This window comes from Amia ocellicauda, chromosome 7, assembly GCF_036373705.1.
Source record: "Amia ocellicauda isolate fAmiCal2 chromosome 7, fAmiCal2.hap1, whole genome shotgun sequence".
Lineage (NCBI taxonomy): Eukaryota > Metazoa > Chordata > Actinopteri > Amiiformes > Amiidae > Amia > Amia ocellicauda.
This window is the reverse complement of record NC_089856.1, coordinates 45,449,206-45,461,936: the sequence shown is the minus strand read 5'-3', so window position 1 is coordinate 45,461,936 and position 12,731 is coordinate 45,449,206. Positions and strand designations below refer to the sequence as shown.

General features: G+C 40.3%; 5 non-coding genes across 5 annotated transcripts; 2 read left to right on the top strand and 3 right to left on the bottom strand.

Annotated features, from left to right (window-relative positions):
- Window positions 1-938: 938 nt before the first annotated feature.
- trnah-gug (transfer RNA histidin (anticodon GUG)) lies at window positions 939-1,010 on the bottom strand. Its single transcript has one exon. It is a non-coding gene; the product is annotated as a tRNA-His (tRNA).
- A 1,682-nt stretch (window positions 1,011-2,692) lies between these two features.
- Window positions 2,693-2,764, top strand: trnae-uuc (transfer RNA glutamic acid (anticodon UUC)). The gene has a single exon. It is a non-coding gene; the product is annotated as a tRNA-Glu (tRNA).
- A 1,124-nt stretch (window positions 2,765-3,888) lies between these two features.
- trnah-gug (transfer RNA histidin (anticodon GUG)) lies at window positions 3,889-3,960 on the bottom strand. Its single transcript has one exon. It is a non-coding gene; the product is annotated as a tRNA-His (tRNA).
- Window positions 3,961-8,314: 4,354 nt separating this feature from the next.
- On the bottom strand, window positions 8,315-8,386 carry trnah-gug (transfer RNA histidin (anticodon GUG)). The gene has a single exon. It is a non-coding gene; the product is annotated as a tRNA-His (tRNA).
- Window positions 8,387-10,066: 1,680 nt separating this feature from the next.
- Window positions 10,067-10,138, top strand: trnae-uuc (transfer RNA glutamic acid (anticodon UUC)). The gene has a single exon. It is a non-coding gene; the product is annotated as a tRNA-Glu (tRNA).
- The last annotated feature ends 2,593 nt before the right edge of the window (window positions 10,139-12,731 follow it).

Below are 12,731 nucleotides of genomic sequence, written 5' to 3'. Positions count from 1 at the left end.
CCAACAACGTGAATGCCAGACAGAGACTTAGTGTCATTAGCAAACCTATGTAAAACTCACCTGCAGTCCCTGTCTTTGCTTGCGATGCTGTGATCTTTGCTTTCGCCGCCAGTTTCTTTGCTTTCGATTGATTTATTCTCATTACGAGTTTTGTCTGTTTTGTCGTGTGGGCGGAATTTACAGGGAGGCGTGGATCCTGGGTCTCCATTGGTCCAGCAGGTTTGAGTGACGGTTCATCCTGACCCAATCAGGAAGAATAACCCAACTGTTTTCATGAAAAAGTTTTGCTCTCAATTTTTTTTGCTTTCGATACATTTTTTTTGTTTACAATTCTATACATTTTGAATACGATACGTATGGCGCTAATTTGAGCCCATAGATTTCACGCATTTCATGAAATCCAACTAAATCGAACGCTTTCGAATTACATGCAATCGGATTTCATGGAAATTTCATAGTGTTTCGTGGCCTTTTATGCGGTTGAAAAGTGTCCAGTACTGCCATACTTCGTTTACGAAACGGAAGCAGTATGTCACCCGGGTACTTTTCATATACTGCTATATTCTACTACTTGGCGGGACACCGATTAGCAAACCCAGTGCTCTCATTGGACAGTTTTCAGTGTCCGCTATACAAAACCCATAATGTACTGATCAATGTGTATACTGTCACATAACCCAACCCTGAGCCTTCTTGTTTTATTGTTGGGTTTCCCCCCCTGCGACTGGGTTCTACGACCAATCAATAATATGTAGATACTTTAAAAGCGATGAAACTTATTAATGTATTGATATAATCCACAAAATATAACATTTGCAAAGTTATGATTAGTCTTCTATATTTTCTGATGTATCTGTGACCGTGTTGATATAAATATGAACTTCACTTGCATGCAATGATGAGAAGAATACAGCCCTCTGCCCTGTCAGGAATTCTCCTGCCGTGACCCGGATTCGAACCGGGGTTGTTGCGGCCACAACGCAAAGTACTAACCACTATACGATCACGGCAAGCTACCGAGGTGATATTCAACTTTTCCTAAGTTATCAGTGTAACAAGAATATGTAGTATTACTTACTTTATTATTCATTTTATAAGTATACTAGTTAAGGTGTTATTGCTTGGGTGGCGCAGTGTTGTGTGATGTAGGCCTATGTTTTCTAAGACCGACGTGATGCTGAAAACAGCTCCCGACACTGTTTGAGTGTTGTCAAGATCCCATATGGTCTAGCGGTTAGGTTTCCTTGTTTTCACCCAGGTGGCCCGAGTTCAACTCCCGGTACGGGAAAGCACTGTCTTTAAGTTTAACACACGTTGATTTTCTTGGATGATTTTGTTTGAATCAGTCACCCACTATGACTTGTACTCTATATTCCAATTCACGTGGATTGTCTTACTGGACAATCAAAGGACACAATTTCATCACAGATTCCACAAAATAACCTTTGAAATGTTATTATTAGTATTATTCCCTTCCAACAACGTGAATGCCAAACAGAGACTTAGTATCATTAGCAAACCTATGTAAAATTCACCTGCAGTCCCTGTCTTTGCTTGCGATGGTGTGATATTTGCTATCGCCGCCAGTTTCTTTGCTTTTGATTGATTTATTCTCATTACGAGTTTTGTCTGTTTTGTCGTGAGGGCGGAATTTACAGGAAGGCGTGGATCCTGGGTCTCCATTGGTCCAGCAGGTTTGAGTGACGGTTCATCCTGACCCAATCAGGAAGAATAACCCAACTGTTTTCATGAAAAAGTTTTGCTCTCGATTTTGTTTGCTTTCGATACATTTTTTTTGTTTACAATTCTATACATTTTGAATACGATACTTATGGCGCTAATTTGAGCCCATAGATTTCACGCATTTCATGAAATCCAACTAAATCGAACGCTTTCGAATTACATGCAATCGGATTTCATGGAAATTTCATAGTGTTTCGTGGCCTTTTATGCGGTTGAAAAGTGTCCAGTACTCCCATACTTCGTTTACGAAACGGAAGCTGTATGTCACCCGGGTACTTTTCATATACTGCTATATTCTACTACTTGGCGGGACACCGATTAGCAAACCCAGTGCTCTCATTGGACAGTTTTCAGTGTCCGCTATACAAAACCCATAATGTACTGATCAATGTGTATACTGTCACATGACCCAACCCTGAGCCTTCTTGTTTTATTGTTGGGTTTCCCCCCCCTGCGACTGGGTTCTACGACCAATCAATAATATGTAGATACTTTAAAAGCGATGAAACTTATTAATGTATTGATATAATCCACAAAATATTACATCTCCAAAGTTATGATTAGTCTTCTATATTTTCTGATGTATCTGTGACTGTGTTGATATAAATATGAACTTCACTTGCATGCAATGATGAGAAGAATACAGCCCTCTGCCGTGTCAGGATTTCTCCTGTCGTGACCCAGATTCGAACTGGGGTTGTTGCGGCCACAACGCAAAGTACTAACCACTATACGATCACAGCGAGCTACCAAGGTGATATTCAGCTTTTTATAAGTTGTCAGTGTAACAAGAATAAGTAGTATTACTTACTTTATTACTCATTTTATAAGTATACTAGTTAAGGTGTTATTGCTTGGGTGGCGCAGTGTTGTGTGATGTAGGCCTATGTTTTCTAAGACCGATGTGATGCTGAAAACATCTCCCGACACTGTTTGACTGTTGTCACGATCCCATATGGTCTAGAGGTTAGGATTCCTGGTTTTCACCCAGGTGGCCCGGATTCGACTCCCGGTATGGGAAAGCACTGTCTTTAAGTGTGACACACGTTCATTCTCATGGATGATTTTGTTTGAATCAGTCACCCACTATGACTTGTACTCTATATTCCAATTCACGTGGATTGTCTTACTGGACAATCAAAGGACACAATTTCATCACAGATTCCACAAAATAACCTTTGAAATGTTCTTATTAGTATTATTCCCTTCCAACAACGTTAATGACAGACAGAGACTTAGTGTCATTAGCAAACCTATGCAAAACTCACCTGCAGTCCCTGTCTTTGCTTGCGATGCTGTGATCTTTGCTTTCGCCGCCAGTTTCTTTGCTTTCGATTGATTTATTCTCATTACGAGTTTTGTCTGTTTTGTCGTGAGGGCGGAATTTACAGGGAGGCGTGGATCCTGGGTCTCCATTGGTCCAGCAGGTTTGAGTGACGGTTCACCCTGACCCAATCAGGAAGAAAAACCCTACTGTTTTCATGAAAAAGTTTTGCTCTCGTTTTGTTTTGCTTTTGATACATTTTTTTTGTTTACAATTCTATACATTTTGAATACGATACTTATGGCGCTAATTTAAGCCCATAGATTTCACGCATTTCATGAAATCCAACTAAATCGAAGCTTTCGAATTACATGCAATCGGATTTCATGGAAATTTCATAGTGTTTCGTGGCCTTTTATGCGGTTGAAAAGTGTCCAGTACTCACATACTTCGTTTACGAAACGGAAGTAGTATGTCACCCGGGTATTTTTCATATACTGCAATATTCTACTACTTGGCGGGACACCGATTAGCAAACCCAGTGCTCTCATTGGACAGTTTTCAGTGTCCGCTATACAAAACCCATAATGTACTGATCAATGTGTATACTGTCACATGACCCAACCCTGAGCCTTCTTGTTTTATTGTTGGGTTTCCCCCCCTGCGACTGGGTTCTACGACCAATCAATAATATGTAGATACTTTAAAAGCGATGAAACTTATTAATGTATTGATATAATCCACAAAATATAACATTTGCAAAGTTATGATTAGTCTTCTATATTTTCTGATGTATCTGTGACCGTGTTGATATAAATATGAACTTCACTTGCATGCAATGATGAGAACAATACAGCCCTCTGCCCTGTCAGGAATTCTCCTGCCGTGACCCGGATTCGAACCGGGGTTGTTGCGGCCACAACGCAAAGTACTAACCACTATACGATCACGGCAAGCTACCGAGGTGATATTCAACTTTTCCTAAGTTATCAGTGTAACAAGAATATGTAGTATTACTTACTTTATTATTCATTTTATAAGTATACTAGTTAAGGTGTTATTGCTTGGGTGGCGCAGTGTTGTGTGATGTAAGCCTATGTTTTCTAAGACCAACGTGATGCTGAAAACAGCTCCCGACACTGTTTGAGTGTTGTCAAGATCCCATATGGTCTAGTGGTTAGGTTTCCTTGTTTTCACCCAGGTGGCCCGAGTTCAACTCCCGGTACGGGAAAGCACTGTCTTTAAGTGTAACACACGTTGATTTTCTTGGATGATTTTGTTTGAATCAGTCACCCACTATGACTTGTACTCTATATTCCAATTCACGTGGATTGTCTTACTGGACAATCAAAGGACACAATTTCATCACAGATTCCACAAAATAACCATTGAAATGTTATTATTAGTATTATTCCCTTCCAACAACGTGAATGCCAGACAGAGACTTAGTGTCATTAGCAAACCTATGCAAAACTCACCTGCAGTCCCTGTCTTTGCTTGCGATGCTGTGATCTTTGCTTTCGCCGCCAGTTTCTTTGCTTTCGATTGATTTATTCTCATTACGAGTTTTGTCTGTTTTGTCGTGAGGGCGGAATTTACAGGGAGGCGTGGATCCTGGGTCTCCATTGGTCCAGCAGGTTTGAGTGACGGTTCACCCTGACCCAATCAGGAAGAAAAACCCTACTGTTTTCATGAAAAAGTTTTGCTCTCGTTTTGTTTTGCTTTTGATACATTTTTTTTGTTTACAATTCTATACATTTTGAATACGATACTTATGGCGCTAATTTAAGCCCATAGATTTCACGCATTTCATGAAATCCAACTAAATCGAACGCTTTCGAATTGCATGCAATCGGATTTCATGGAAATTTCAAAGTGTTTCGTGGCCTTTTATGCGGTTGAAAAGTGTCCAGTACTCACATACTTCGTTACGAAACGGAAGCTGTATGTCACCCGGGTATTTTTCATATACTGCAATATTCTACTACTTGGCGGGACACCGATGAGCAAACCCAGTGCTCTCATTGGACAGTTTTCAGTGTCCGCTATATAAAACCCATAATGTACTGATCAATGTGTATACTGTCACATGACCCAACCCTGAGCCTTCTTGTTTTATTGTTGGGTTTCCCCCCCTGCGACTGGGTTCTACGACCAATCAATAATATGTAGATACTTTAAAAGCGATGAAACTTATTAATGTATTGATATAATCCACAAAATATTACATTTGCAAAGTTATGATTAGTCTTCTATATTTTCTGATGTATCTGTGACTGTGTTGATATAAATATGAACTTCACTTGCATGCAATGATGAGAAGAACACAGCCCTCTGCCGTGTCAGGATTTCTCCTGCCGTGACCCGGATTGGAACCGGGGTTGTTGCGGCCACAACGCAAAGTACTAACCACTATACGATCACGGCGAGCTACCGAGGTGATATTCAGCTTTTCCTAAGTTGTCAGTGTAACAAGAATATGTAGTATTACTTACTTTATTACTCATTTTATAAGTATACTAGTTAAGGTGTTATTGCTTGGGTGGCGCAGTGTTGTGTGATGTAGGCCTATGTTTTCTAAGACCAACGTGATGCTGAAAACAGCTCCCGACACTGTTTGAGTGTTGTTAAGATCCCATATGGTCTAGCGGTTAGGTTTCCTTGTTTTCACCCAGGTGGCCCGAGTTCAACTCCCGGTACGGGAAAGCACTGTCTTTAAGTGTAACACACCTTGATTTTCTTGGATGATTTTGTTTGAATCAGTCACCCACTATGACTTGTACTCTATATTCCAATTCACGTGGATTGTCTTACTGGACAATCAAAGGACACAATTTAATCACAGATTCCACAAAATAACCTTTGAAATGTTATTATTAGTATTATTCCCTTCCAACAACGTGAATGCCAGACAGAGACTTAGTGTCATTAGCATACCTATGCAAAACTCACCTGCAGTCCCTTTCTTTGCTTGCGATGCTGTGATCTTTGCTTTCGCCGCCAGTTTCTTTGCTTTCGATTGATTTATTCTCATTACGAGTTTTGTCTGTTTTGTCGTGAGGGCGGAATTTACAGGGAGGTGTGGATCCTGGGTCTCCATTGGTCCAGCAGGTTTGAGTGACGGTTCATCCTGACCCAATCAGGAAGAATAACCCAACTGTTTTCATGAAAAAGTTTTGCTCTCGATTTTTTTTGCTTTCGATACATTTTTTTTTGTTTACAATTCTATACATTTTGAATACGATACTTATGGCGCTAATTTGAGCCCATAGATTTCACGCATTTCATGAAATCCAACTAAATCGAACGCTTTCGAATTGCATGCAATCGGATTTCATGGAAATTTCATAGTGTTTCGTGGCCTTTTATGCGGTTGAAAAGTGTTCAGTACTCCCATACTTCATTTACGAAACGGAAGCTGTATGTCACCCGGGTACTTTTCATATACTGCTATATTCTACTACTTGGCGGGACACCGATTAGCTAACCCAGTGCTCTCATTGGACAGTTTTCAGTGTCCGCTATACAAAACCCATAATGTACTGATCAATGTGTATACTGTCACATGACCCAACCCTGAGCCTTCTTGTTTTATTGTTGGGTTTCCCCCCCTGCGACTGGGTTCTACGACCAATCAATAATATGTAGATACTTTAAAAGCGATGAAACTTATTAATGTATTGATATAATCCACAAAGTATTACATTTCCAAAGTTATGATTAGTCTTCTATATTTTCTGATGTATCTATGACTGTGTTGATATAAATATGAACTTCACTTGCATGCAATGATGAGAAGAACACAGCCCTCTGTCGTGTCAGGATTTCTCCTGTCGTGACTCGGATTCGAACCGGGGTTGTTGCGGCCACAACGCAAAGTACTAACCAGTATACGATCACGGCGAGCTACCGAGGTGATATTCAGCTTTTCCTAAGTTGTCAGTGTAACAAGAATATGTAGTATTACTTACTTTATTACTCATTTTATAAGTATACTAGTTAAGGTGTTATTGCTTGGGTGGCGCAGTGTTGTGTGATGTAGGCCTATGTTTTCTAAGACCGACGTGATGCTGAAAACAGCTCCCGACACTGTTTGAGTGTTGTCAAGATCACATATGGTCTAGCGGTTAGGATTCCTGATTTTCACCCAGGTGGCCCGGGTTCGACTACCGGTATGGGAAAGCACTGTCTTTAAGTGTAACACACGTTCATTCTCATGGACGATTTCGTTTGAATCAGTCACCCACTATGACTTGTATTCTATATTCCAATTCACGTGGATTGTCTTACTGGACAATCAAAGGACACAATTTCATCACAGATTCCACAAAATAACCTTTGAAATGTTATTATTAGTATTATTCCCTTCCAACAACGTGAATGCCAGACAGAGACTTAGTGTCATTAGCAAACCTATGTAAAACTCACCTGCAGTCCCTGTCTTTGCTTGCGATGCTGTGATCTTTGCTTTCGCCGCCAGTTTCTTTGCTTTCGATTGATTTATTCTCATTACGAGTTTTGTCTGTTTTGTCGTGTGGGCGGAATTTACAGGGAGGCGTGGATCCTGGGTCTCCATTGGTCCAGCAGGTTTGAGTGACGGTTCATCCTGACCCAATCAGGAAGAATAACCCAACTGTTTTCATGAAAAAGTTTTGCTCTCGATTTTTTTTGCTTTCGATACATTTTTTTTGTTTACAATTCTATACACTTTGAATACGATACTTATGGCGCTAATTTGAGCCCATAGATTTCACGCATTTCATGAAATCCAACTAAATCGAACGCTTTCGAATTACATGCAATCGGATTTCATGGAAATTTCATAGTGTTTCGTGGCCTTTTATGCGGTTGAAAAGTGTCCAGTACTCCCATACTTCGTTTACGAAACGGAAGCTGTATGTCACCCGGGTACTTTTCATATACTGCTATATTCTACTACTTGGCGGGACACCGATTAGCAAACCCATTGCTCTCATTGGACAGTTTTCAGTGTCCGCTATAGAAAACCCATAATGTACTGATCAATTTGTATACTGTCACATGACCCAACCCTGAGCCTTCTTGTTTTATTGTTGGGTTTCCCCCCCCTGCGACTGGGTTCTACGACCAATCAATAATATGTAGATACTTTAAAAGCGATGAAACTTATTAATGTATTGATATAATCCACAAAATATTACATTTCCAAAGTTATGATTAGTCTTCTATATTTTCTGATGTATCTGTGACTGTGTTGATATAAATATGAACTTCACTTGCATGCAATGATGAGAAGAATACAGCCCTCTGCCGTGTCAGGATTTCTCCTGCCGTGACCCGGGTTCGAACCGGGGTTGTTGCGGCCACAACGCAAAGTACTAACCACTATACGATCACGGCGAGCTACCGAGGTGATATTCAGCTTTTCCTAAGTAGTCAGTGTAACAAGAATATGTAGTATTACTTACTTTATTACTCATTTTATAAGTATACTAGTTAAGGTGTTTTTGCTTGGGTGGCGCAGTGTTGTGTGATGTAGGCCTATGTTTTCTAAGACCGACGTGATGCTGAAAACAGCTCCCGACACTGTTTGAGTGTTGTCACGATCACATATGGTCTAGAGGTTAGGATTCCTGGTTTTCACCCAGGTGGCCCGGATTCGACTCCCGGTATGGGAAAGCACTGTCTTTAAGTGTGACACACGTTCATTCTCATGGACGATTTTGTTTGAATCAGTCACCCACTATGACTTGTACTTTATATTCCAATTCACGTGGATTTTCTTACTGGACAATCAAAGGACACAATTTCATCACAGATTCCACAAAATAACCTTTGAAATGTTATTATTAGTATTATTCCCTTCCAACAACGTGAATGCCAGACAGAGACTTAGTGTCATTAGAAAACCTATGCAAAACTCACCTGCAGTCCCTGTCTTTGCTTGCCATGCTGTGATCATTGCTTTCGCCGCCAGTTTCTTTGCTTTCGATTGATTTATTCTCATTACGAGTTTTGTCTGTTTTGTCGTGAGGGCGGAATTTACAGGGAGGCGTGGATCCTGGGTCTCCATTGGTCCAGCAGGTTTGAGTGACGGTTCACCCTGACCCAATCAGGAAGAAAAACCCTACTGTTTTCATGAAAAAGTTTTGCTCTCGTTTTGTTTTGCTTTTGATACATTTTTTTTGTTTACAATTCTATACATTTTGAATACGATACTTATGGCGCTAATTTAAGCCCATAGATTTCACGCATTTCATGAAATCCAACTAAATCGAAGCTTTCGAATTACATGCAATCGGATTTCATGGAAATTTCATAGTGTTTCGTGGCCTTTTATGCGGTTGAAAAGTGTCCACTACTCCCATACTTCGTTTACGAAACGGAAGTAGTATGTCACCCGGGTATTTTTCATATACTGCAATATTCTACTACTTGGCGGGACACTGATTAGCAAACCCAGTGCTCTCATTAGACAGTTTTCAGTGTCCGCTATACAAAACCTCTAATGTACTGATCAATGTGTATACTGTCTCATGACCCAACCCTGAGCCTTCTTGTTTTATTGTTGGGTTTCCCCCCCTGCGATTGGGTTCTACGACCAATCAATAATATGTAGATACTTTAAGAGCGATGAAACTTATTAATATATTGATATAATCCACAAAATATTACATTTGCAAAGTTATGATTAGTATTCTATATTTTCTGATCTATCTGTGACCGTGTTGATATAAATATGAACTTCACTTGCATGCAATGATGAGAAGAATACAGCTCTCTGCCGTGTCAGGATTTCTCCTGCCGTGACACGGATTCGAACCGGGGTTGTTGCGGCCACAACGCAAAGTACTAACCACTATACGATCACGGCGAGCTACCGAGGTGATATTCAGCTTTTCCTAAGTTGTCAGTGTAACAAGAATATGTAGTATTACTTACTTTATTACTCATTTTATAAGTATACTAGTTAAGGTGTTATTGCTTGGGTGGCGCAGTGTTGTGTGATGTAGGCCTATGTTTTCTAAGACCGACGTGATGCTGAAAACAGCTCCTGACACTGTTTGAGTGTTGTTAAGATCCCATATGGTCTAGCGGTTAGGATTCCTGGTTTTCACCCAGGTGGCCCGGGTTCGACTCCTGGTATGGGAAAGCACTGTCTTTAAGTGTAACACACGTTGATTCTCTTGGATGATTTTGATTGAATCAGTCACCCACTATGACTTGTACTCTATATTCCAATTCACGTGGATTGTCTTACTGGACAATCAAAGGACACAATTTCATCACAGATTCCACAAAATAACCTTTGAAATGTTATTATTAGTATTATTCCCTTCCAACAACGTTAATGCCAGACAGAGACTTAGTGTCATTAGCAAACCTATGCAAAACTCACCTGCAGTCCCTGTCTTTGCTTGCGATGCTGTGATCTTTGCTTTCGCCGCCAGTTTCTTTGCTTTCGATTGATTTATTCTCATTACGAGTTTTGTCTGTTTTGTCGTGAGGGCGGAATTTACAGGGAGGCGTGGATCCTGGGTCTCCATTGGTCCAGCAGGTTTGAGTGACGGTTCACCCTGACCCAATCAGGAAGAAAAACCCTACTGTTTTCATGAAAAAGTTTTGCTCTCGTTTTGTTTTGCTTTTGATACATTTTTTTTGTTTACAATTCTATACATTTTGAATACGATACTTATGGCGCTAATTTAAGCCCATAGATTTCACGCATTTCATGAAATCCAACTAAATCGAAGCTTTCGAATTACATGCAATCGGATTTCATGGAAATTTCATAGTGTTTCGTGGCCTTTTATGCGGTTGAAAAGTGTCCAGTACTCCCATACTTCGTTTACGAAACGGAAGTAGTATGTCACCCGGGTATTTTTCATATACTGCAATATTCTACTACTTGGCGGGACACCGATTAGCAAACCCAGTGCTCTCATTGGACAGTTTTCAGTGTCCGCTATACAAAACCCATAATGTACTGATCAATGTGTATACTGTCACATGACCCAACCCTGAGCCTTCTTGTTTTATTGTTGGGTTTCCCCCCCTGCGACTGGGTTCTACGACCAATCAATAATATGTAGATACTTTAAAAGCGATGAAACTTATTAATGTATTGATATAATCCACAAAATATTACATTTCCAAAGTTATGATTAGTATTCTATATTTTCTGATGTATCTGTGACTGTGTTGATATAAATATCAACTTCACTTGCATGCAATGATGAGAAGAATACAGCCCTCTGCCGTGTCAAGATTTCTCCTGCCGTGACTCGGAATCAAACCGGGGTTGTTGCGGCCACAACGCAAAGTACTAACCACTATACGATCACGGCGAGCTACCGAGGTGATATTCAGCTTTTCCTAAGTTGTCAGTGTAACAAGAATATGTAATATTACTTACTTTATTACTCATTTTATAAGTATACTAGTTAAGGTGTTATTGCTTGGGTGGCGCAGTGTTGTGTGATGTAGGCCTATGTTTTCTAAGACCGACGTGATGCTGAAAACAGCTCCCGACACTGTTTGAGTGTTTTCAAGATCGCATATGGTCTAGCGGTTAGGATTCCTGATTTTCACCCAGGTGGCCCGGGTTCGACTACCGGTATGGGAAAGCACTGTCTTTAAGTGTAACACACGTTCATCTCATGGACGATTTCGTTTGAATCAGTCACCCACTATGACTTGTACTCTATATTCCAATTCACGTGGATTGTCTTACTGGACAATCAAAGGACACAATTTCATCACAGATTCCACAAAATAACCTTTGAAATGTTATTATTAGTATTATTCCCTTCCAACAACGTTAATGCCAGACAGAGACTTAGTGTCATTAGCAAACCTATGCAAAACTCACCTGCAGTCCCTGTCTTTGCTTGCGATGCTGTGATCTTTGCTTTCGCCGCCAGTTTCTTTGCTTTCGATTGATTTATTCTCATTACGAGTTTTGTCTGTTTTGTCGTGAGGGCGGAATTTACAGGAAGGCGTGGATCCTGGGTCTCCATTGGTCCAGCAGGTTTGAGTGACGGTTCATCCTGACCCAATCAGGAAGAATAACCCAACTGTTTTCATGAAAAAGTTTTGCTCTCGATTTTGTTTGCTTTCGATACATTTTTTTTGTTTACAATTCTATACATTTTGAATACGATACTTATGGCGCTAATTTGAGCCCATAGATTTCACGCATTTCATGAAATCCAACTAAATCGAACGCTTTCGAATTACATGCAATCGGATTTCATGGAAATTTCATAGTGTTTCGTGGCCTTTTATGCGGTTGAAAAGTGTCCAGTACTCCCATACTTCGTTTACGAAACGGAAGCTGTATGTCACCCGGGTACTTTTCATATACTGCTATAATCTACTACTTGGCGGGACACCGATTAGCAAACCCAGTGCTCTCATTGGACAGTTTTCAGTGTCCGCTATACAAAACCCATAATGTACTGATCAATGTGTATACTGTCACATGACCCAACCCTGAGCCTTCTTGTTTTATTGTTGGGTTTCCCCCCCCTGCGACTGGGTTCTACGACCAATCAATAATATGTAGATACTTTAAAAGCGATGAAACTTATTAATGTATTGATATAATCCACAAAATATTACATTTCCAAAGTTATGATTAGTCTTCTATATTTTCTGATGTATCTGTGACTGTGTTGATATAAATTTGAACTTCACGTGCTTGCAGTGATGAGAAGAATACAGCCCTCTGCCGTGTCAGGAT